Source organism: Papio anubis, chromosome 10 (genome assembly GCF_008728515.1).
Source record: "Papio anubis isolate 15944 chromosome 10, Panubis1.0, whole genome shotgun sequence".
NCBI classification, from domain to species: Eukaryota; Metazoa; Chordata; class Mammalia; order Primates; family Cercopithecidae; genus Papio; species Papio anubis.
In genome coordinates this window covers 11,940,118-11,963,558 of record NC_044985.1, presented here as the reverse complement: position 1 = coordinate 11,963,558, position 23,441 = coordinate 11,940,118, and positions in this window count along the sequence as shown.

The following is a 23,441-nucleotide window of genomic DNA, read 5'->3' as shown; positions in this document are numbered from 1 at the left end:
CCTACCCATGAGCATGGAATGTTTTCCCATTTGTTTGTGTCCTCTATTATTTTCTTGAGCAGTGGTTTGTAGTTCTCCTTGAAGAGGTCCTTCACATCCCTTGTCACATATGTATACACGTGCCTAGTGGTTGGATTCCTAGGTATTTTATTCTCTTTGTAGCAATTGTGAATGACAGTTCACTCTTGACTTGGCTCTCTGTTTGTCTGTTAATGGTGTATATGAATGCTTGTGATTTTTGCACATTGATTTTGTATCCTGAGACTTTACTGAAGTTGCTTATCACCTTAAGGAGATTTTGGGCAGAGACGATGGGGTTTTCTAAATATACAATTATGTCATCTGCGAACAGAGACAATTTGACTTCCTCTTTTCGATTTGAATATCCTTAATTTATTTCTCTTGCCTGATTGCCCTGGCCAGAACTTCCAATACTATGTTGAATATAAGTGGTGAGAGAGGGCAACCTTGTGTTGTGCTGGTTTTCAAAGGGAATGCTTCCAGCTTTTTCCCATTCAGTATGATATTGACTGTGGGTTGGTCATAAATAGTTTTCATTATTTTGAGGCCTGTTCCATCGATACCTCATTTATTGAGAGTTTTTAGCATGAAGGGGTGTTGAATTTTATTGAAGCCCTTTTCTGCATCTATTGAGATAATCATGTGGTTTTTGTCTTTGGTTCTGTTTATGTGATGGATTACATTTATTGATTTGTGTATGTTGAACCAGCCTTGCATCCCAGGGATGAAGCCAACTTGATCATGGTGGATAAGCTTTTTGATGTGCTGCTGGATTCGGTTTGCCAGTATTGTATTGAGGATTTTTGCATCGATGTTCATCAGAGATATTGGACTGAAATTCTCTTTTTCTTGTTGTATCTCTGCCAGGTTTTGGTATCAGGATGATGATGGCCTCATAAAATGAGTTAGGGAGGAGTCCCTCTTTTTCTATTGTTTGGAATAGCTTCAGAAGGAATGGTACCAGCTCCTCTTTGTACCTCTGGTAGAATTCAGTTGTGAATCCATCTGGTCCTGGGCTTTTTTTGGTTGGTAGGGTATTAATTATTGCCTCTATTTCAGAACTTGCTATTGGTCTATTCAGAGATTTGACTTCTTCCTGGTTTTGTCTTGAAAGGGTGTATGCGTCCAGGAATTTATCTGTTTCTTCTAGATTTTCTAGTTTATTTGTGTAGAGGTGTTTATAGTATTCTCTGATGGTAGTCTGTATTTCTGTAGGATCAGTGGTGAAATCCCCTCTATCATATTTCACTGTGTCTATTTGATTCTTCTCTCTTTTCTTCTTTATTAGTCTGACTAGTAGTCTATTTATTTTGTTAATCTTTTCAAAAAAACCAGCTCCTAGATTCATTGTTTTTTTTGAAGGGTTTTTCGTGTCTCTTTCTCTTTCAGTTCCGCTCTGATCTTAGTTATTTCTTGCCTTCTGCCAGCTTTTGAATTTGTTTGCTCTTCCTTCTCTAGTTCCTTTAATTGTGATGTTAGGGTGTCAATTTTACATCTTTTCAGCTTGTTCCTGTGGACATTTAGTGCTATAAATTTCACTCTACACACTGCTTTAAATGTGTCCCAGAGATTCTGGTACATTGTGTCTTTGTTCTCACTGGTTTCAAAGACCATCTTTATTTCTGCCTTCATTTCGTTATGTACCCAGTAGTCATTCAGGAGCAAGTTGTTCAGTTTCCATGTAGTTGTGCAGTTTTGAGTGAGTTTCTTAATCCTGAGTTCTAATTTGATTACACTGTGGTCTGAGAGACTGTTTGCTATGATTTCCATTCTTTTGCATTTGCTGAGGAGTGTTTTATTTCCAATTATGTGGTCAATTTTAGAATAGGTGCAACGTGGTGCTGAGAATGTATATTCTGTTGATTTGGAGTGAAGAGTTCTGTAGATGTCTATTAGATCCGCTTGGTCCAGAGCTCCTTTCCAGTCCTGAATATCCTTGTTAATTTTCTGTCTCGTTGATCTAATATTGACAGTGGAGTGTTAAAGTATCCCACCACTATTGTGTGGAGTGTAAGTCTCTTTGTAGGTCTCTAAGAACTTACTTTATGAATCTGGGTGCTCCTGTATTGGGTGCTTATATATTTTGGATAGTTAGCTCTTCTTGCTGCATTGATCCCTTAACCATTATGTAATGGCCGTCTTTGTCTCTTTTGATCTTTTTTGGTTTAAAGTCTGTTTTATCAGATACTAGGATTGCAACCCCTGCTTTCCATTTGCTTGGTAAATATTCTTCCATCCCTTTATTTTGAGCCTATGTGGGTCTTTGCATGTGAGATGCATCTCCTGAATACAGCACACTGATGGGTCTTGAATCTTTATCCAATTTGCCAGTCTATGTATTTTAATTGGGGCATTTAGCCGCCCATTTATATTTAAGGTTAATATTGTTATGTGTGAATTTGATCCTGTCATTATGATGCCAGCTGGTTATTTTACCCATTAGTTGATGAAGTTTCTTCATAGTGTCTATGGTCTTTACCATTTGGCATATTTTTGCAGTGGCTGGTACCAGTTTTTCCTTTCCATATTTAGTGCTTCCTTCAGGAGCTTTTGTAAGCCAGGCCTGGTGGTGACAAAATCTCTCAGCATTTGGTTGTCTGTAAAGGATTTTATTTCTCCTTCACTTATGAAGCTTAGTTTGGTTGGATATGAAATCCTGGGTTGAAAATTCTTTTCTTTAAGCATGTTGAATATTGGCCCCCACTCTCTTCTGGCTTGTAGGGGTTCTGCAGAGAGGTCCACTATTAATCTGATGGGCTATCCTTTGTCGGTAACCTGACGTTTCTCTCTGGCTGCCCTTAACATTTTTTCCTTCATTTCATCCTTGGTTAATCAGATGATTATGTGTCTTGGGGTTGTTCTTCTTGACGAGTATCTTTGTAGTATTCTCTGTATTTCCTGAATCTGAATGTTGGCTTGTCTTGCTAGGTTGGGGAAGTTCTCCTGGATGATATCCTGAAGAGTGTTTTCCAACTTGGTTCCATTCTCCCGTCACTTTCAGGTACACCAATCAAACATAGGTTTGGTCTTTTCACATAGTCCCATATTTCTTGGAGGCTTTCTTCATTCCTTTTCATTCTTTTTTCTCTAATCTTGTATTCACACTTTATTTCATTAAGTTGATCTTCAATCTCTGATATCCTTTCTTCTGCTTGCTTGCTTGATTCTTCTATTGGTACTTGTGTATGCTTCACGAAGTTCTCATGCTGTGTTTTTCAGCTCCATCAGGTCATTTATATTCTTCTCCAAACTGCTTATTCTATTTAGCAATTCCTCTAACCTTTTCTCAGGGTTCTTAGCTTCCTTGCATTGGGTTAAAACATGCTCCTTTAGCTCAGAGTTTGTTAATACCCACTTTTGAAGCCCACTTCTGTCAATTTGTCAAACTCATTCTCCATCCAGTTTTGTTCTCTTGCTGGTGAGGAGTTGTGATCCTTTGGAGGAGAAGCATAGTTCTGGTTTTTGGAATTTTCAGCCTTTTTGTGCTGGTTTTTCCTCATCTTCACGGATTTATCTACCCTTGGTCTTTTACGTTGGTGACCTTTGGATGGAGTTTGTGTGGATGTCATTTTTGTTGATGTTGATGGTATTCTATTCTACTTGTTAGTTTTCCTTCTAACAGTCAGGCCCCTCTGCTGCAGGTCTGCTACAGTTTGCTGGAGGTTCACTCCAGACCGTGTTTGCCTGGATATTACCAGCGGAGGCTGCAGAACAGCAAAGATTGCTGCCTGTTGCTCTGGAAGCTTCGTCCCACAGGGGCACCTGCCAGATGCCAGCCGGAGCTCTTCTGTGTAAGGTGTCTGTCAACCCCTGCTGGGAAGTGTCTCCCAGTCAGGAGGCACAGGGGTCAGGGATTCACTTGAGGAGGCAGTCTGTCCCTTAGTAGAGCTTAAGCACTGTTCTGGAAGAACCGCTGCTCTCTTCAGAGCCAGCAGGCAGAAACGTTTGTCTGCTGAAGCTGCACCCACAGCCATCCATTTCCCCAGGTGCTCTGTCCCTGGGAGATGGGGGTTCTATCTACAAGACCCTGACTGGGGCTGCTGCCTTTCTTTCAGGGAGGCCCTGCCCAGAGAGGAGGAATCTAGAGAGGCAGTCTGGCTACAGGGGCTTTGCTGAGCTGCAGTGGGCTCCACCCAGTCCAAACTTCCCAGTGGCTTTGTTTACACTGTGAGGGGAAACCGTCTACTCAAGCCTCAGTAATGGCAGACACCCCTCCCCTACACCAAGCTTGAGCGTCCCAGGTGGACTTCAGACTGCTGTGCTGGCAGCGAGAATTTCAAACCAGTGGATCTTAGCTTGCTGGGCTCCATGGGGGTGGGATTCACTGAGCTAGACCACTTGGCTCCCTGGCTTCAGCCCCGTTTCTGGGGGAGTGAATGGTTCTGTCTCACTGGCGTTCCAAGTGCCACTGGGGTATGAAAAAAACTCCTGCAGCTGGCTCGGTGTCTGCCCAAAAGTCGCCTAGTTTTGTGCTTGAAACCCAGGGCCCTGGTGGTGTAGGCACCTGAGGGAATCTCCTGGTTTGTGGGTTGTGAAGACTGTAGGAAAAGTGTACTATCTGGGCAGTAATGCACTGATCCTCATGGCACAGTCCTTCATGGCTTCCCTTGGCTAGGGGAGGGAGTTCCCTGACCCCTTGTGCTTCCCGGATGAAGTGATACCCTACCCTGCTTCAGCTTGCCCTCCGTGGGCTGCACCTACTGTCTAGCGAGTCCCAATGAGATGAGTCATGTACCTCAGTTATAAATGCAGAAATCACCCACCTTCTGTATTGATCTCGCTGGGCACTGCAGACTGGAGCTGTTCCTATTGAGCCATCTTGCCTGATGAGATAAATTTAACTTGCCCTGATTTCAGTGAGACAGAAGTGAACTTGAGAGGGAGCTGTTCAGAATAGCATGTTTATGAGATCTATGAAGATACTCTGTGTTGCTGAGAGATGGTCCCACCATTTAGTGGGACAGACAGAAGATAAAACACCTACGTTGAGAAGGAGGACTCTAAAGTGAAAAGTTGAGGGAACATTACAGTTTTGCAGGGAACAGTTCTGACCTGAAACATCTGAAAAGAGCATCTGGTATGTGCAGACATGTGTGAAGATGCTCATATAATTGGGGAAGTCAGGGAAAATCTCCCAGAGGGAGACTGGAGCCAGGGCCAGTAGAAGCAGTGTGTGCATGGCAGGTGCTTCCATGCAGATGTGTGTGTCCAGGCTCTGGGAGTCACAGCATCAGGACAGCTGGGTGGCTCGGATCCTCCAGCTCCTCCTCAGCTGCCTGGCCAAAGACACAGCTGGCTCTGGCATATGCATGGGAATGCCTTGGGAATCCCATGCAAGCTTGATGGATACTGGTTCCGGTATAAAGGCAAGTGTTGTCTAAAGTGTCATAACAGACAGAAATGGGGACGATTCTAGGTTGAATGTTCCCAGATGCAGATGATCTCCCAGAAAGAGAATAAAACTATGCTTTAAAAGTTAAAATATCACTGTACTCCAGCCTGGGCGACAGAGCGAGACTCCGTCTCAAAAAAAAAAAAAAAAAGTTAAAATATTTCTTTCTTGCTTGATTCATTTGTTTATGTTTTTCATTCATTTATCAGATATTTATTGAGTGTTTCCTCTGTGGCAGGTACTGCACTAGGTGCTGAGAATATAGGTGACTCAGACACTGCTTGTGTCCCAAAGGTGCTCACATCCATTGGAAAAGACAGGAAGGTTAATGAGTAAGCAAGGAAGAGTGGGAGGTAGTCAGGACGCCCCCTCAGGAGGGGGGATGCAATGGTTATACCCAGAAGTATTAAGCAAGTGAATTCTGAGCTACTCTGGATATCCAGAGGGACTTTTTTCCTGTTTTCCCTAAAGACAGAGAATAGCAGCCTCTCCCACACAATATAAGAAGAAAATCTAGATCTGTGCAGAGAGTCTGTGTTCTGGTGGCACACAGGGATAGGAAACTCTCAGGTTTGTGTCTTCTTTAGCAAACCAGATCTCCCTGCCTCCCATCCTCCGACCCCACCTCTCCACCACCGAGAAGGGCAGTGGATGAGCAAGTATGAGACATATGGAACCTGTAGAAACTTGAACTTGGCTGTTGGTAACATGTATCCAGATATGCAGTGCCTTGGTTTGGCCCTCTAGGAACTAAGGCAATTCATAGGATTCAGGAATGAGTAGTAAAAACGACCCTCCACTATCATAGAAGTGTGGCAGAGGAGCCCACATTGTGTTCCCACAGTTAAAAAATAAACTCCCACAAAAAATAACAGAAAATTTTCATATTCTACTGTTCTTGTTTACGTAACATCAAATATCTGAGCATTCACAAATATCTCGAGGTTGAACATCCTGCAGAAAGACATCAACTATCATTTCTTGAGATATTACCAAATGTCAGGTACAGTGTTCAGTGCTTCATAGGCATAATCTCATTTGAGCCTCATCCTTTATTATGATCTCATTTTATATATTAAGAAACTGGGGTTCAACTGAGATTTCTTAACTTGTCCATATTCACACAACGTGTGGATAGTAGATCCTACATTCAAACCAGAGTTGGCTTTCTTTTCAATACGTGATTCTTCCTTTACAAGCACCTAGCTATTCCTCTGAGTATTTTCGTATGGATTGATGGCTGGCTAAATGCATTATCTTATAAGTTTCTAAAAACAGGTTACCTTACTATTAATAGTTGTTTTCTATGCTTATGTACACTCTACTGGACTGTGGATGACAATGTGCTGGAAGTCATGTGTCTCATCTCCGTCTTCATATGTCACACAGCAGCCAGCACAGGGCTGAACCCATTCTAAGTATTCACAAGTGACCACAATCCACAAATCGATGGAATAAAATGTCCACCATTGTAGACTAACTCACTCAGTTTGGGACTGTGCCCAATTCACTGAGAACTCCTTCCTTCTTTGTCTTTTGGGAAAAGTCTGGACCATGATTTATTAAACTTTTAAAATTTATTTTTTATTGAAGCTCCTCTATGTCAGGGATGAGACCCAGGGGTAAGCAAACTAAGACATGGTTCCTGTCTTTAACAAGGTCATAGAGCAGCTGGAGAAACAGACATTTAAGCAATTATAATGCAAGGCTGTGCTCAACGCCAGACAGCTGCATAGCCAGTCTTCTGTCAGAATTCAGAGGCACAACCATGCCACTGCATCAGGTGGAGTTGGGGCAGGTCTCTCTGAAGCAATGGTCATTATAGAGTCAATCATGGCCAGAGAGGCCTCAAAGCAGAGCCGGAAGCATGCTCAAAGGTCTAGAGCTGGGAACTTGATGCCTCCTAAGAAATAAAAAAATCCATCATGACCAGAGAGTGCTCTGCAAGGTGGGCAATGCTGAGAGATAAGGCTGAGAGGTAGCAAGGGGACACATTATGAAGGACTAAGAAATAGGGCTTTTTCTGGTTATAAAACAAAGCTAATGAGATTGAGTGTTTATCATCTCCAAATGTTCCCAGACAACAGGAAGCTTTGGCATTGTTACTCTTTCCCATTACTGAGGTTCCTAAAGTTTTTTCTTGTCTAGGAAATCCCCTCCAATGATAGTTCTTCATCCATTGAGCAGCCAAATGTGCCCCCTTCACTCTGTCCATTACCATGCAGGACAGAGTGGCATGGAGCTGCAGCCTGACGCCTCCCCGGGCTGAGGCTAGAAGAAGGCAGGGCAGCCGCCAGCCGGGCCTCCACCAGGCTCGCCCAGCAAATGGTTTTCTCCAGGCCTAATTAAGGATGACTTGATGTCTCTAAGGCTACACTTAAGTCTTTGTTGGCTTGCTATTGTTTCCACTGAGCATGACAAGGTCTAGGAGCTTTAGTCTGGCTGTCTCAGCCAGGTGCCAAAGGCAAAATGAACAAAAAGAAAATCACTACTTTCATTCACTAAACATGCCCATTTACTTGTTTTTCTATTTTATTGCATTAGTCATTGCTATAAAACCAGCGTGGTCTCCTTTTTTATTTTCTTTGTATTGTAGTAATATTCCAAAGCCAGGTGAGTACTCAAGTCATGAGACAGACCTATCACACATATCCAGAGATGCCAGGTAGAACTCCCACAAGCAGCTCCTCCACGGGCACCCCCAGAGGCTCCCAGGTCTAGCAAGCCTTTGTTTCTGCACCCTTCAGAGTCCCTCTGAGAGATCAGTGTGATTGGTGGTATCAGTCATTATCATTCCAGTTCATGCTGTTGACCAGATCATTGCTTTCTTTATTCCGAAAACTAGAGTTGCCAGATTTAGCAAATAAAAGTAAAAGACATTCAGTTAAAATCTTCATTTCAGATATGCAATAAATAATTAGTCAGTATAAGTATGCCTCCTATGGTTTTAGGAATAGGCTTATACTACTAACACTTTATTTTATCTACTGCAAACTCAACTCTTCAAACAAATATTGAGTGCCATCTCAGGGCTGAGCACTGTGCTTGGTGCCAGGGAGTCAAGCATGAATCAGATGCAATTTTTCACCTTTGGGGGTTCAAAGGCTAGTGAAGGTGAGATTAGTAAACAGTTGAAATATGTACCCTGATACTGACAATTCACCTCCTCCCACACTCATGCAGATACACATGCACAGGCACAAATTATAGGTGAATATCATTCACAAATATGAATATAAATATAAATATAATGCGAATTAATAAAATGTTAGCACATTTAAAAGTACTCTTAGGGTTACAAAGAGAAGAGTAATTTGCCTCAACCAACTAAGATTCAACCCTAGAAGGCACGAGAAAGCTTAAAATGTGAATATCTGATGATATAATACATCACATTATTATGTCCATAAAAATCTGATAATTTTGTTTGTTTGTTTTGTTTTTGTTTTTTTGAAACGGAGTCTCGCTCTGTCGCCCAGGCTGGAGTGCAGTGGCCGGATCTCGGCTCACTGCAAGCTCCGCCTCCCGGGTTCACGCCATTCTCCTGCCTCAGCCTCCCGAGTAGCTGGGACTATAAGCGCCCACCATCGCGCCCGGCTAATTTTTGTGTTTTTAGTAGAGACGTGGTTTCACCTTGTTAGCCAGGATGGTCTCGATCTCCTGACCTCGTGATTTGCCCGCCTTGGCCTCCCAAAGTGCTGGGATTACAGGCGTGAGCCACTGTGCCCGGCCAAAAATCTGATAATCTTAACACGTATAGAAGAGCTTGACCAAGTTCATCCCTGATTTTTAAAAAGACACTCAAAAGCAGGAATATATAGGTAAGTCCTTAATACAATAAAATACAGAAGAAATGTTCATTTCTAATTATGAGAACCACAACAAAAAGTCTTTAAAAAACATGGGAATAAATGTTGTGTGTGTGTGTTTGTGTGTGTGTGTGTGTGTGTGTGTGCACCAAACCAAAAGTGAGAATCATGCTTAGTAGTAAACAGTAGAATGTTTTCTTTAAAGCTGGGAATGGTTATCATTGTAATTATTATTTAATATTATACTGGAAGTGGTAACCATTTCAATTAGACAAAATAAAGAAATAATAGATATAAATACCATATCAGGTAATATATATTTATATAATAATATACATAGAATAAAAATTCCATTAACAATGTCAACCAAAGATATAATATCTACATGCTAACTTATTTAGCATAGGTGCAGGTCCTAAATAAAGAAAACTTTAAACGCAAGAGTCTCAAAAATAGTTACGTACCACCAAAAGATGCACTAACCTCTTGGCATAGAAAGCCTCAGTTTTATAAAGACATGAATTGTCTCAAAATTAATTTCGAAAAGTAAATGTAATTATAATACTAAGAGGATTTTTGTTGTTGTTATCAAACATTTTTTGAAACTTAACGAAGTTATGCAAAATTCATCTGAAAAAACAAACATCCAAAAAAGAAGAAAAATGAGAGGAGGTTACCTTTACCAGATATTAAAATGCATTTTGCAGTTATAATAAATAAAATATCTGGAGAAAATAAATTCAGGAGTAAAAAATCACCCCCACCCACACTCACCCAGATACACATACACAGGCCTTCCATACCAAAATAGAATGAAGAGAACAGAAATAGACATAAATATATATGGGTCCTAAATATAACACAAAATAACATTTAAAAATCAGTGGGAGAAAGAGAGATTATTTTTTAAATGATTTTGCAAGAACTTGGAAAAATAAGCTGGATTACTCCTTTTAACAAAATATATTACAATTGGAGTGAAGATTTAAACATGTGACAATATAAAGCTATGTAAGTTTCAGAAAACATAAAGTTAACAAGCTTTTATAAAGCAGATACATAATTGAGAGACCATAAATAATCAAATGATACTGTTGGTGATTTAAAATTTAAAACCTGGCCAGGCTTGGTGGCGTCCACCTGTAGTTCTAGCTACTGAGGAGACTAGGGTAGGAGGATTCCTTGAGCCCAGGAGTTCAGGGCCACAGTACAGGACAGTCACTCCTGTGAATGGTCACTGTACTCCACCCTGGGCAACCTAATGGGACCCCATCTATTAAAATAAATAAATGAATAAATCTATAAGCAAGGTTATATTCAGAAAGTGAAAAGACAAAAAAAGGACGTGTTACACACATCACAAAGGGCTAAATTTTTTAATTAACAAGGAGCTCATAAAATTCAATAAGAAATAAAGTAACATCCAACAGAAACAAATGTGCAAAGTTTATGAATAAGCAGCTAATGGAAAACATCAACAATTTCTCTCTTATTTTAATAAAAGCAACAGTAATTTTTATAATTTATCATCTGGGCAAAAATTAAAGACTTTCATAGCATCTGGTGCTGGCAGTTGCGTGGAAAAATTGGCTTCATGCACTATTGATGGACATTTAAGTTAGTATAACCTTTCTAGACAACAATGTGGTGATATCTACCAGAAGTAGAAATGCATGTTTGCTTCCTTTGGCTGCTAAGATCACTTGTAGGAATGTATCTTTGGAACATATGCATATTTTTGTAAACAATTCCAGAACAGATATACAAGTTTATTCACTGCCATGTTGTTTGTAATTTTGAAGGGGGAGGAGGCAAATAAAAGTGGAAACCAAGTGTCCATCAATAGGGGACTCATTAAAACTTATTTATGATATATCCATATGGTGAGCAAATATGTAAACAGTGAAAAGAATAAATTATAAGCTTTGTGTTTATGTGATATTAGCATGAAATATCACACAGAAATGAATGGTATATTGTGGGATATTATAGTCTCTTGTGTTAAATGTATGTTTTTTGTGACTATAATGTATAAATATATTGTGCAAAAATACAGAAAATATGTATTTATATAGATATACAAAGAGAATCATAAATACTGATAAATGCATGTCTTTCTTATAAAAAACAAAAACTGTTACTAATGTTGAAAGTAAAAAGAGGGGCAGATTACCTTCCATTTTCTTCCTTTCTCTACACATTGGATTTTCTAAGCATGCATGTGTATTTCTTTTCATTTTTCTCCTACACCAGCTGGAGTTATTTCGAGCTGTGGGATTAAAAGTTATTTTTGTTTTCTTTAAAAATGTATTATCTCTATTTTTAACTCGGGCGAATTTTTCTTAGGACACAGTGTGATGACCACAGCCAAGGCAATGCTCAGAGGGCTGAGTCTCCTGATGCTATGAGGCTCTTGCTTGTTCTCTGGCTCCTTCTTTCTCTTCCAAACAGTGTGACTCCATGTCCGTCATGGTCTTAGGTTCCCTTCCTCTGCCCACATCCCAGCACAAATGCAGAATGGCTGCAGTTGGATTAACTGGACCCAACCACAGCTGAGTATTAAATGAAATCATACATGACTTTGGTAAGTGATCAAGAAACGCTAGCTTTCCTTTGCTTTTTGTTTTCCTTTTCAGTTTTGTTTTTTCTCTTCTTATGGTGATAAGGAGAGGGGAAAGAAGGCTACTGCTGTCATAACCCTAAGTGTCACCTCCCAATGTGACACTTAGGTTTATGACGAGACGTAGCAGTAGGAGCCTTCAGCCTCACATGCTCCAGCTGCAGAGGAGTTAATTCTTCAACCTGTTTCTCCATGATGAGGTGCCCAACCTCAGGGAGGTGTGCAATCCCAGTGGCTACTGGGCTCCCCATGGGCCCTCCTGGGGTGAGCCTGGTCTTCACCAATTCTTATTTCTTCATCACTGGATTTACAGACACACGCCTATGACCTGCAGGTCTCTGGGCGTGAGCATCCAAACAGAAAAGAGTCATTAAAGTTCAATCAAACCTGGTGGGTAAAGTTCCAAGTCCGCTGTGAGCCCAGAACTGGGAAACCTAAGCTCTCTATTAAAGACCGCCGACAACCCCAGCCCTGTGCGAGTGGAGAGTCTGTAGTACCTGTTTCGATTCTCCAACCAGAGCTGCAGGACAAGATCTTATTGCTATTATTGCTTGGGAGAACTTAGCTTGCATTTTTTTTCCCTTTGGAATTTTACAATTCTCCTTTAAGATAACTCAAGAAAATTCACAGTTTTAAAGCTTTTTACTATTCAAAAACATATGAAGACAATGAAGAGGGTCTGCAGGACACAGCCTCTGTAGTAGACACACTTGGATGAAATCACAAGTCTGGCACTCAGAAGCAGAGCCAGAATTTGAGTTTCCAGCTTTAGCTAGCTCATTTGTCAACAAGGATAATAACATTCTGTGCTTCAGGATTAAATTAGGCAACAAATGCAAAGCACTTAACAAGAGCCAGGCATACACTAAGCCCACAAGTGATGTTGGCTATTACTATTATGGATTGGCACACAGGTAGTGACTTATAGGTGAACTCTAGAGGCAAAGTGCCCAGGGTTTCAATCCAGACTTTGCCAAGTGCTGTTTGCATGATTCTGTGAAGTTACTTAACCTTTTGTACCCCAATTTACTCATCTGGAAAATGGGAATGAAAATGGCGCCTACATCATGCAGTGGTTGTAAGAATTAAATTAGTTAATATATGCAAAGTGCTGTTGAAGGCCTGGCACATAGTAGGTACTATACAAATGTTGTTGTTGTGCATCAACTATTTACTTTTTACATATTTTTTTTCTTTTTCAACCTTCATTTTAGAATCAGGGAGTACATGTGCAGGTTTGTTACAAAGGTATACTGCATGATGCTGAGGTTTGGGGTGTGATTGAACCTGTCACCCAGGTAGTGAGCATAATAGCCAATAGGTAGGTTTTCACCCTTTGCCTCCCTCCCTCCTGCTTTAGTAATACCCAGTGTCTATTGTTGCCATCTTTATGTTCATGAGTACCCGATGTTTAGCTTGCACTTATAAGGGAGAACATGTGCTATTTGTTTTGCTATTCCTACACTAGTTCACTTAGGATGGAGGCCTTCAGCTGCATCCATGTTGCTGCAAAGGAGATTTTGTTTTGTTTTGTTTTGTTTTGTTTTATGGCTGTGTTGTATCCCATGATGTATATGAACCACATTTTCTTTCTCCGGTCCACCGCTGATGGGCACCTGGGTTGATTCTATGTTTTTACTATTGTGAATAATTCTGTGATGAACGTATAAGTGAATGTGTCCTTTGGGTTAAATTATTTTATATCTTTGAGATATACACCTAGTAATGTGATTGCTGAGTTGAATGGTAGTTCAACTCTTAGATCTTTGAGAAATCCCCAAACTGCATTCCGTGGTGGCTGGACTCACTTACATTCCCACCGTTATTTTTTGACTTTTCAGCAAGAGCCATTCTGACTGGTATGAGAATGGTATCTCATTGTGGTTTTGATTTGCATTTCTCTGATGATTATTGATGACGAGCAATTTTTCATGTTTCTTGGTCACTTATATGTTTTCTTTTGAGAATAAATGTTTTTAAAAGTATTATTGATAACAAAAATCTAATTGAAGAAATCCAAAATAGAAAAAAAAAAAGCATGCGCACAACAAACCCAAGGAAAGCAAGTAGGAGGCAATTATGAAACGAAATCAGAAAACTAATTTTAAAAACAGGAAAACAGAATTGATAAATAAATGCAAATGAAACACTTCCCCCCGCCCCACACACAAAACACTAAAACACACTAGCCTCTGGTGAACAATGAAGGGATAAAGGGATATGAGCCACAAATTAAATCAGGAACTATGAGCTCAGGTTCCCCCAAACTGAAGCTTTAAATCCCTTTGAGCAGAGGTGGGCCGGGCACAGCCAGTAGCTGATGGAGTCCTTGCTGGCACAGGGTCTGCTTTGGTGACATGTGATTTGTCTCAAGTGGAGTTATTTCCACCTCTCTCAGCCTCGATATTGGCCTCCTGGTACCAGCCATCCTGCCCCAGGCTGGAGCTTTCTTTGTCATCACCCATCTCTCTATCGGCCTCTGAGAACAGCCCTGATGTCCGCACCATGCTTTCTGGGAGATCTGACTCAGACCTCCTCCTACTGTCCCAGCAGGGCCTGGGGCACCCCATTCCTCAGCCAGCTTCCTGCAAAGCAGTCCACTAGTCCACCTGTGGACTGTCTTAAGACTTGAGACCCACTTTGAGAAATGATGAAAGAGATTTTCCACCTGCCTCATGTTGTACGGTGTTTGTTTTGTTTTGTTTTGTTTTTGTATCCATGGGTGATTGATTTCATCACCCGTGTCGATGCCAAAGTCCTCAGATGCTCAAATCATTTTTATAAAATGGCATAGTATTTGCATGCAACCTACACACATGCTCCTATATACGTTAAATCATCTCTAGATTACTTATAATACCTAATACAATGTAACCGATATGTAAGTAAGCATTATACTCTATTGTTTAGGGAATAATGACAAGAAAAATGGTCTGTACATGTTGAGCAAAGATACTTTTTTCCTCAAATACTTTCCATGCATAATTGGTTGTTGAATCCATGAGTGCAGAACGCACAGATATGGAGGGTGAACTATCTATCCTCTGTGTCCCCGCTGCATGAAAGGCCTTGGGAAATAGATGCTATTCAATAAGCATGAAAATCCGTGCTGGTATCTGTGGAATACTGGGCTGGTATGTTATGAAGTATAAGAAAAATAATTGACTTTCTACTGCTTTCCAAGAGACAAAAAGAGTTGAAAGGAGAAAAAATTCAGATATTGGGTACAACGAAGAATATGTCAAAAGAGCAAACGAGAGAGTGTTTGCAAATTCCAAGTGCCTGGCTCCGTTAGTGAGTGTCATGAGCAGACAGGGAAGGGAAAAAATGGCCCTGTTGTAGTCACAGATGTAAGCCATGAGGGACAGAGAGCCAGGTGACAGACATCCAGGGAGCAGGGGAAGGGTCGTCACGGTCACTAGTACATATTGAGCACTTCGTCCACTCCATGCACTTCAATGTATTCATTCATTTAGTCTTTACAACTTCCCTATGTGGAAGGTGCCACTGCATGGCCATTTCACAGATGAGGAGACTGAGACTGAGGCACAAGAAAGTTAAGTAGTCAGGCCTGTTTTCTTTTCTTTTTTTTTTTTTTTGAGATGGAGTCTTGCACTATTGCCCAGGCTGGAGTACAGTGGCAAGATCTTGGCTCACTGCAACCTCCACCTCCCAGGTTCAAGAGATTCTCCTGCCTCAGCCTCCCGAGTAGCTGGGATTCCAGGCACCCACCACCACGCCCGGCTAATTTTTTGTATTTTTAGTAGAGACAGGGTTTCACTATGTTGACCAGGCTGTGGCTCAAGCCTGGAATCCCAGCACTTTGGGAAGCTGAAGGTGCAGGCCTGTGTTCTTAACCACCCTGCAGAACTGCCAGGTAAGACTGTGGTCATATTCAGAGTTGACCACTTACTCATAGCCTCAGTTTCTTTATCCTTAAAATGGAGGTAGTAATACCGACCTCATGGGGCTGAAGGGGCCAAAATGAGATAACATAGGTAAAGTCTCTGGCATACAGTAGATGCTCAAACATCCCTGGCTATTGCCTCCTAGTCCCACCAAACCTACCTTTGAGCATTATTGACAGATATGGTAGTTCATGGCACGTGTGGTCGCCACTTTGAAATCATCATGAGATTTCTGACTCAATGGCTTTGCTCTGACCCAAAGACTTTTCTAAATTGAGGGCTTCCCAATTTCTGGAAACCTGGAGATAGAAGGAAGAGGCATCCCAGATAGAAATGGTTTCCGCTAGCTGAGATGCTTTTTCCTTCTATTTCCAGGTTTCCAGGAACTGGGGAGCCTCTGAGCCCCCACCTGTGTAGCATTTACTCTGTGAAATCCCATCAGTTCCCTCCAGTGTTGAGTCATATTTCTTCCCTTTGTGATCCCTTGGCTCTTTGTGGGGGCCGTCCCTGAGAGCCCTGGGTCTCAGCTTTGCCACCTAAAAAGGGGGATAATAACATCCACCCTGTAGGAACTGTGTAAAGTATGCAAGCTGTGTAAAGTTCTGTAACTTTCACACAACACAATTAGCACCTAATAAGTGGTGCCTGTTATAATCATTATTGCCGGCAAAGCCTTTCTCATATTATAGTTACCATTGGACCAGGTTTATACTTCCTCCTAGATGAGGGATTAGGGCAGGAACGTTATTAAATCATGTTTTGTTCTCCCCACGTTGTCTAGCACACAGCCCGGAGCATAATAGATGCTCAGAAATGTGGAATGAAGTGAACAAGTGTGAAGCTAGAGACCACACAATGGGAGAGGCTGGTCCATGTAATAGGAATGAGGCTCTTTCCACATTTGCTGCATGTTCACAGTCTGCCAAGCCTCATGCTACATGCTCTAGAGAGTTTCAAGAAGGAACACGTTGAAATGTTCTCTCACCCCAAGGGCGAGCATTGTGGTTGAGCCTAAGTGGGAGGGCACAGCACAGTGTTGATCAGCAAAGCACAGAGATTTCAGAAGCATTGAGGCCACCCTTGGGAAGGTTGAAAACAATGTCAGGCAGGATGCAAGTCCTATGGCTGTAGGGATGCTGCTCTTTTTATCTACTGCTGTGTGTCCCTTGTCTAGCCAGGTATCATAGCGGCTGCCCTGATAACGACATTTGTTAAATGGATGAAATGTGGAAAGGCTTCCTGAGGAGGATGAGAGAAATGGTGTGGGGTGTTGGGTAGGAACAGCTTTGATGACAAACTATTGGGAAGAAATTATATATACAACAGTAGGAAAATGGTTAGGTAAATTGTGATACTTCATTCAATGTAATTATTTATAGTCAATTAAAATTAGGTTTACGAAGACCTTATAACAAGGAAGAATGCTTTTGTTTTATTTTTAGCGAAAAAGACAATGATAGAAAAATTCAGAAACCCTAACATTGTAACTATTAAAGCTATATATAAAGACTAGGAACAGACACACTAGATGTTACTATTAGCTTGCTCCAAATCCTAGGTTCATGAATAATTTTTTCATCTCTCTTTTGTTCTATTTTTCAAAACTTCTATGACCATGAGCAACTTTGATCATGGAAAAAGAATGAAATTGTAAATTGTATAACATATCTACATTGATTAAAGTATTTTCTAGAAATAATTTATGAATTCTATTGGATTATCCATAATTGGTAATCCTCTTCCTTTCCTGATTTTAATAATTTAGAAGATATTGAATATGTATTGTGTACATCATATTTTGGGTGCGTTCGTGTGAATCTTTGCAAATACTCTTTAACATGAGAATGTATTTATCACATATGTGTATATCCATCTGAAATACACACACACACACAGGAAGGGGATATAGTTAGCATGGAGGGAGATAGACAGGGGGCTAGATTGATGGGGAATAGAATAGAGATCATAGGCTCTTAGTGTGTACTCACAGGTTCAAAGATGTGTTACAGAACTGAGAGAGCCCAGGACAGTCTACCAAAAACACAGCCTGTCTCTGGAATGGACTGAGGATATGAGAGAGAAACAAGACAGCAGGGACAATGTATGAGTCCCTTCCTTTCCATCTCTCTCTTGCTCTCTCACTCTCACCTCCCATTCTCTGCCCCCGCCTGACATCCCTTTTCCTCCCTCTCCCTCCTTCTGTCTCTTCTCTGACTGCTGCATGAGCTGTCCAGCCCCAGGGGCTGCTACCGCAAAGGACAACATCCATGAGCATTTTGCCGGCTGGGAAGAGGCAATCAGGATTTTGGCAAAATGTTTCTGACAACGACAAATGCCAAAAGTGGTCAAAATGGGCCAATTTTTGAGAGAAAAAAATCTGGTTTTAGACCTGGCTGGGCATTTGGGGGTTGTGTTTTGAAAACAGGTATTTAAGGTTGTACGTAATTCATTTAATGTGCAGGAAGTTACTAATTTTATAGAGAAATGAAGATCCACAGAACTCATGTTCTTCTGAACTCTACCTCAGCCTTAGCCTGGGGTAATTACTAACTCCTTTGGTGAGAAGATAATTTTATTTTAATTCTCATGCAATAGCTGAATAACTTCCATACAAATGCCAACTACTAGTCTTTATGAGTAAATTATTGTCCTCAATAATAGGGTGTGGTACAGGAGAGAATGACATACTTTAGGAGTGATAATGCTTCTTGGATATGAGTTCTTTGTAGCCATTATAAACATAATAACCCTATTTAAAAAATAGTTTAGGTGAACATGTTGAAAGAGCACAAGAGACAAAAAAAAATATCATTTAAAAAATAAAACAGCAATGCGGATACTACTTTGATAAAGGAGGATAAGGTATTTACCTTTTAGTTCCATCTTAGAGAGAACCATGGCTGTCTGACTTTCTGTGCCTTGGGTCCCCACCATCCGCAGCCTCTCATTTCCAACTCTTTAGACCTATGTTACTCAACCCAGGGACAGTTCCTGCCTTGAGTATCCTTGCTCTACCTTTAAAAAAATGTGGTATGAAAATTTTAAAAATGTGAACTGTGCTATTCTGTTTAGAGACAGAAGGCAAAAACTAAATGGAATAGTTACTATTTGTGCCAAACACTTTGCACAAATGCCTTAATGCTTTTTTGATATTTACAGAAACCTACATCAGGCAACCCAGGAGCATTCTCTAGTTGGAGGGGTTTGGCTGTACCTGTAAAAAATCTAAAATGTTCCTTTAATTTTTTTCTTTAAGGGAGGTGGGCATAAAAACGAATAATTGAATATTCTATTATTTCCGTTAAACACTTTGCACACACGTGCTGACATTTGATTAGTATGGAAACCTGCTGGCATAGGTACGAACTCTCTCAAATTAGAGTCATCAATGCTCCAAGATAGGAAGCAGCTTGCCTCAGAAGAACAGATGACTAATGAGTGAGAAAGTGGGATTTTGCCTGACTCCAAAGTTTATATTTTTCCTCCCCAGCCACCACCCTGCTGCAGCCACCTAGAGAACTACCCAGTTTCCAGTTCTGCACCTTGTTTATTTCCCAAGTTTTAACACCTGCACAGGGACTGAACTAGAATTCCGGCTGCAAAACCTCATTATCTCAAAGAGTTTGTGCTCAGAATTACAGAACTGGGGGCTGCCTATGGTGGGTTGATGTTTTTGTTTTTGAGAAGGAGTTTTGCTCTTTTTGTCCAGGCTGGAGTGCAGTGGCACTATCTCAGCTCACTGCAACCTCCGCCTTCCCGCTTTAAGTGATTCTCCTGCCTCAGCCTCCCGAGTAGCTGGGATTACAAGCATGTGCTACCACGCCCGGCTAATTTTGTATTTTTAGTAGAGACAGGCTTTCCCCATGTTGGCCGGGCTGGTCTTGAACTCCTGACCTCCAGTTATCCACCCGCCTTAGCTTCCCAAAATGCTGGGATTATAGGTGTGAGTCACCATGCCTGACCAGGTTGATGTTTATCTCCATAAATTTACTAGGTGGAAAGATAGATAGCAGTTTAAAGGAAGACATATTTCTACTCTTGGGCTGTGACACTATCTACTTTTTCAAGGACCCTCACTTTCCCAGGCCCCTGTTACTGACAGTTCTATGAGCCACTCCTCCCACTTCCACCAACACTTTAAAATGTAAAATGTGAATGAATTAATTTTTTTACTTTGAAATTATCTGGACACTCCTTGAGGTAACTGGAATCATCTGTGATAAAAATCAGATTTGGCAAGCAGATTTTTCCAAGCTTTCTATTTTTATTCTTTGCTTTCTTTCTCAGCAGACCAGCTTGCAAGGCCCCACCCATCCACTGCCCCAAATCATTGGAGCAATACTTCTCCAGTAGAGAAGATACCCAAGCCTGAAATCCAAGCCATGATTTCGTTGGATATATGAACACTTGACTTATTTTAAGGCTCTTGGCTTTGCGGTTTTATGAAAATCATAACCAGAATTAAAAAGGACAATGGAAGCCAGATGCTTCCTGTGTTTTATTTATTGATGGAGAAATTAAAACTAAAGAGCTCAAACAGCCTTCCAGAGTCACCTGCTGTTAGTGACAGAGCTGGAACTAGAACCTGGTGCTGTGGACTGGAGCCCCAGCTTGCAGGGTACAAGCACAGTTTCACCTCTGGTGTGCAAAGAAAGCCAGAGCGCTGCTCAGAACCCACTCGTGGTGGTACCTATCCCAGGGATTGAGTGAGTCCATACATGTGAAATGTTTAGAACGGTGCCTGGGGCATAGACAGTGTTCATTCTTATTATTATTTGATTAGCCCAGATGAATGTCTTTCAGAGCAGGAGAATGAGGCAGTGAAAGGTTTTTAGCGCTGACCACCAATGCCAACATGTGGATGCCAGAATAACTGCTGGTCATGTGTTGGAATCTGTACAAGAATGCAAGTCACTCACTCTTTCTCTAGGTTTTTAACTTCATTAGCCCAGCATTTTGAAAGCAAGGCTTTGAAATTAGAGTTGTTTGCTTTTAAAATATTTAAATGTCCTCCTGAACTTCTCTGTAAAGAAAAAGAAACTGGGCGGATACAGAGAGGATTGGAGTCATGGTCACAAATACTATAAAAAAGCAGTTTACTTCCTCTGTTAAAACTAAGTATGACTTAAAGACTCTTTGGGCTTTTTTTTCCTGGAGAAACTGGATATTTCTTATACAGGACTGATAAGTCTTTCAGCATCCGGTGTAAAGCCGAACCTCTATGCAGCTTATGTCCTTATTTAAAAGGATACAGGGTGTGCCTTTATTTCCTGGACATGTAAGAGAGTTCCAGAGAATTTGTTGTTGTAAGAGAAATCTGCTTTGTGAAAATGAGAGCTGTATTTGCATTTCCTGTTCTAAACTCTTTTCCTAAAATTTGCACATACGCTCATACCTGGACCGCTTGCTAAATTTCTGGAAAGTTGTCAGCTCTTCCCCGCCCCCATGCTAAAGTCTCCAAGTTAGCCCCACCCTTTCCCACTCTTTATCCCCCTTCTCCACGCCTCCACTCCAAGCCACAAGGCAAAGACTGAAAGGGGCGAGAGGCTGTAGGGACTACTCTAAATGGAGGTACCGCGTACTACTCCATCACCTTAGAGGGACATTTGAGGGGAGACTGAAAGGGTGACTAAGGTCTGTGATAAGTGGTTGGCCTCTGTGCATAGGTGGCATGACTCACCCCTGAACAGAGGACTCTTGCGCAGAGATTTCTGCTGGGTCTGTAAAGCTGATTCTTACAAAGGAAATGAGCCAGACTAATTGATAATAACAGCTGTCATTGTGGAGGGTTTACTTTGTGCTAGACGCTGTGTTAAGTGCTTTGCACACATTATCCCTTTAAATCCCCTGTAGCAACCCTGCAGAGAGGCCGTTATCACCCCCATTTCTCAGGGACTCACAAGGTGAAGCCGGGGGCAGAGTTAGAACTTGAGCCTGAGGTCCCCTCCCCCACACTCCTATGTGATTCAGGACCACAGAGCTGTTTGTAAATTTCTCCTGTTTTCCTTCTTCATGAGAGAGAGAAGTTACATGTGAGCTTCAGCCCTGTTAAAGGGGCTACTCTAGAGCCAGGGCCCACTGGCATCTACCTGTATGATTTGGAACAAAATGCACGGTTCATCTGTGAGATAAGGTATTCTACTGAATCCTGCTTTCTTGGATTGTTATAAATTCTGTCTAGCGTGTTGTTGGGATTTGTGACAGCCTCAAAATGTGAATATTGAGCCCTTTGGTCTAAGATGTTGTTTTCTGCTTATGCTTTGCTGAAGTTTGCCTCAAATAGAAGATTTAATGAGACCAAGCTATTTTCTCTTTAAATCTATTTCATTATTGCATTTAGGCAAAATGAAACTATGCAAATTCTCTTCCATAGGGCTCGCTCTCATCTCAACACCAGACTCCAAATGCAGAGGTGAGGAAAGAGGTTTGAAAGGTTTCAAGTTAGGACTTCGTCCCTCCTTCACATGCCCTGTGCCCTGCTGTCCTGCCATAGGCCAACTGGGTATCCAGGCTGGTGTGCTGCCACTGTCCTGACATCTCCCACGACTTCTAACCCATAAACACACTAGACACAACTTCCTTTTGGGGCCCCTCATTCTCTCTAAGATTGGGGGTCAGAACTTAGAAATAGTTTCTTTTTAAATAAATCACTGTGCCTTGACTGTTGACCCTGTACCCATTTACCATAACCAGTTCCTTTCCTAACCAGTTTCCTTGTGAGTGGAATTTCCAGTTTAAATTGCTTTGATTTCAACTTTAGTTTTTAAAGATTCCTATCCCTCCTTCTTTCCCCCACTGAAGTAATGCTCTAGTAGGGCTGAGGGGCATTGTCAGTCATGTAGGGGAACCATTTTGGCATCAAATTTCACTATACCAAATGATTGTATCAAGGGGCAAGCAAAATTTGGCCCTTTGTAGAGCCAAGTCAGTGTCGTGCGGCAGTTGTTTCTGGAGCTCTGATGCAGTGGGTGTTTGAATAAAACTGCAATCCTCAGTCCCACCTTAAGTATCAAGCAAGCTTAGATGCTCTTCATGGTGTGCACTTGAATCTTGTATATGATTTATTTTTTAAAACCCATATCCCAAGAGAAACAAATACTTAATTATCACCCTCATTTTCCAAATGCAGTTAGGTTATTTGTTTTGACTTAATGAAGAAACTAGTTGGTGGGAATGAGCCAGGCTCTGAAACACCAAGGAAAGAGCTGAGAGTTCTGAAGGAGGGGAAAGGGTGGCAAATAATCAAATATATGCAACTAAGCACTTTTCGTATTTCACGTGAAACAGTTTGATACCATTTTTTAAAAGAAGGAAAGAAATATTTGAGATATTCTAAGCATATTGCTTAAACCACAAATTCTGTAAAAAATGAACAGCATAAGCTATTAACAGCCGCACGCGTCATAAACACCTTAGGCGAGACAATCAGATACTAATGCCGAAAGCACCTTGGAGCCATCAGTCTTCACAGGGCTTGACTTCTGCAATTTCATAAGATAAATGCCTCTGCTGTTTTAAGATGATGAAACTACAGCTGAGACGAATCTCCGTGTTTTTCACCAGTGATTTAATAAAGGCCAGCTCAGAATAAATATGGAACGGCTACTCTGAAAGCTTTTTTAGCTTTGTGCCGAAACGTGTTCAAACTTTCTTTTGTAAATTGATTGTATCCAAAGTTCCAATTTGTCCAT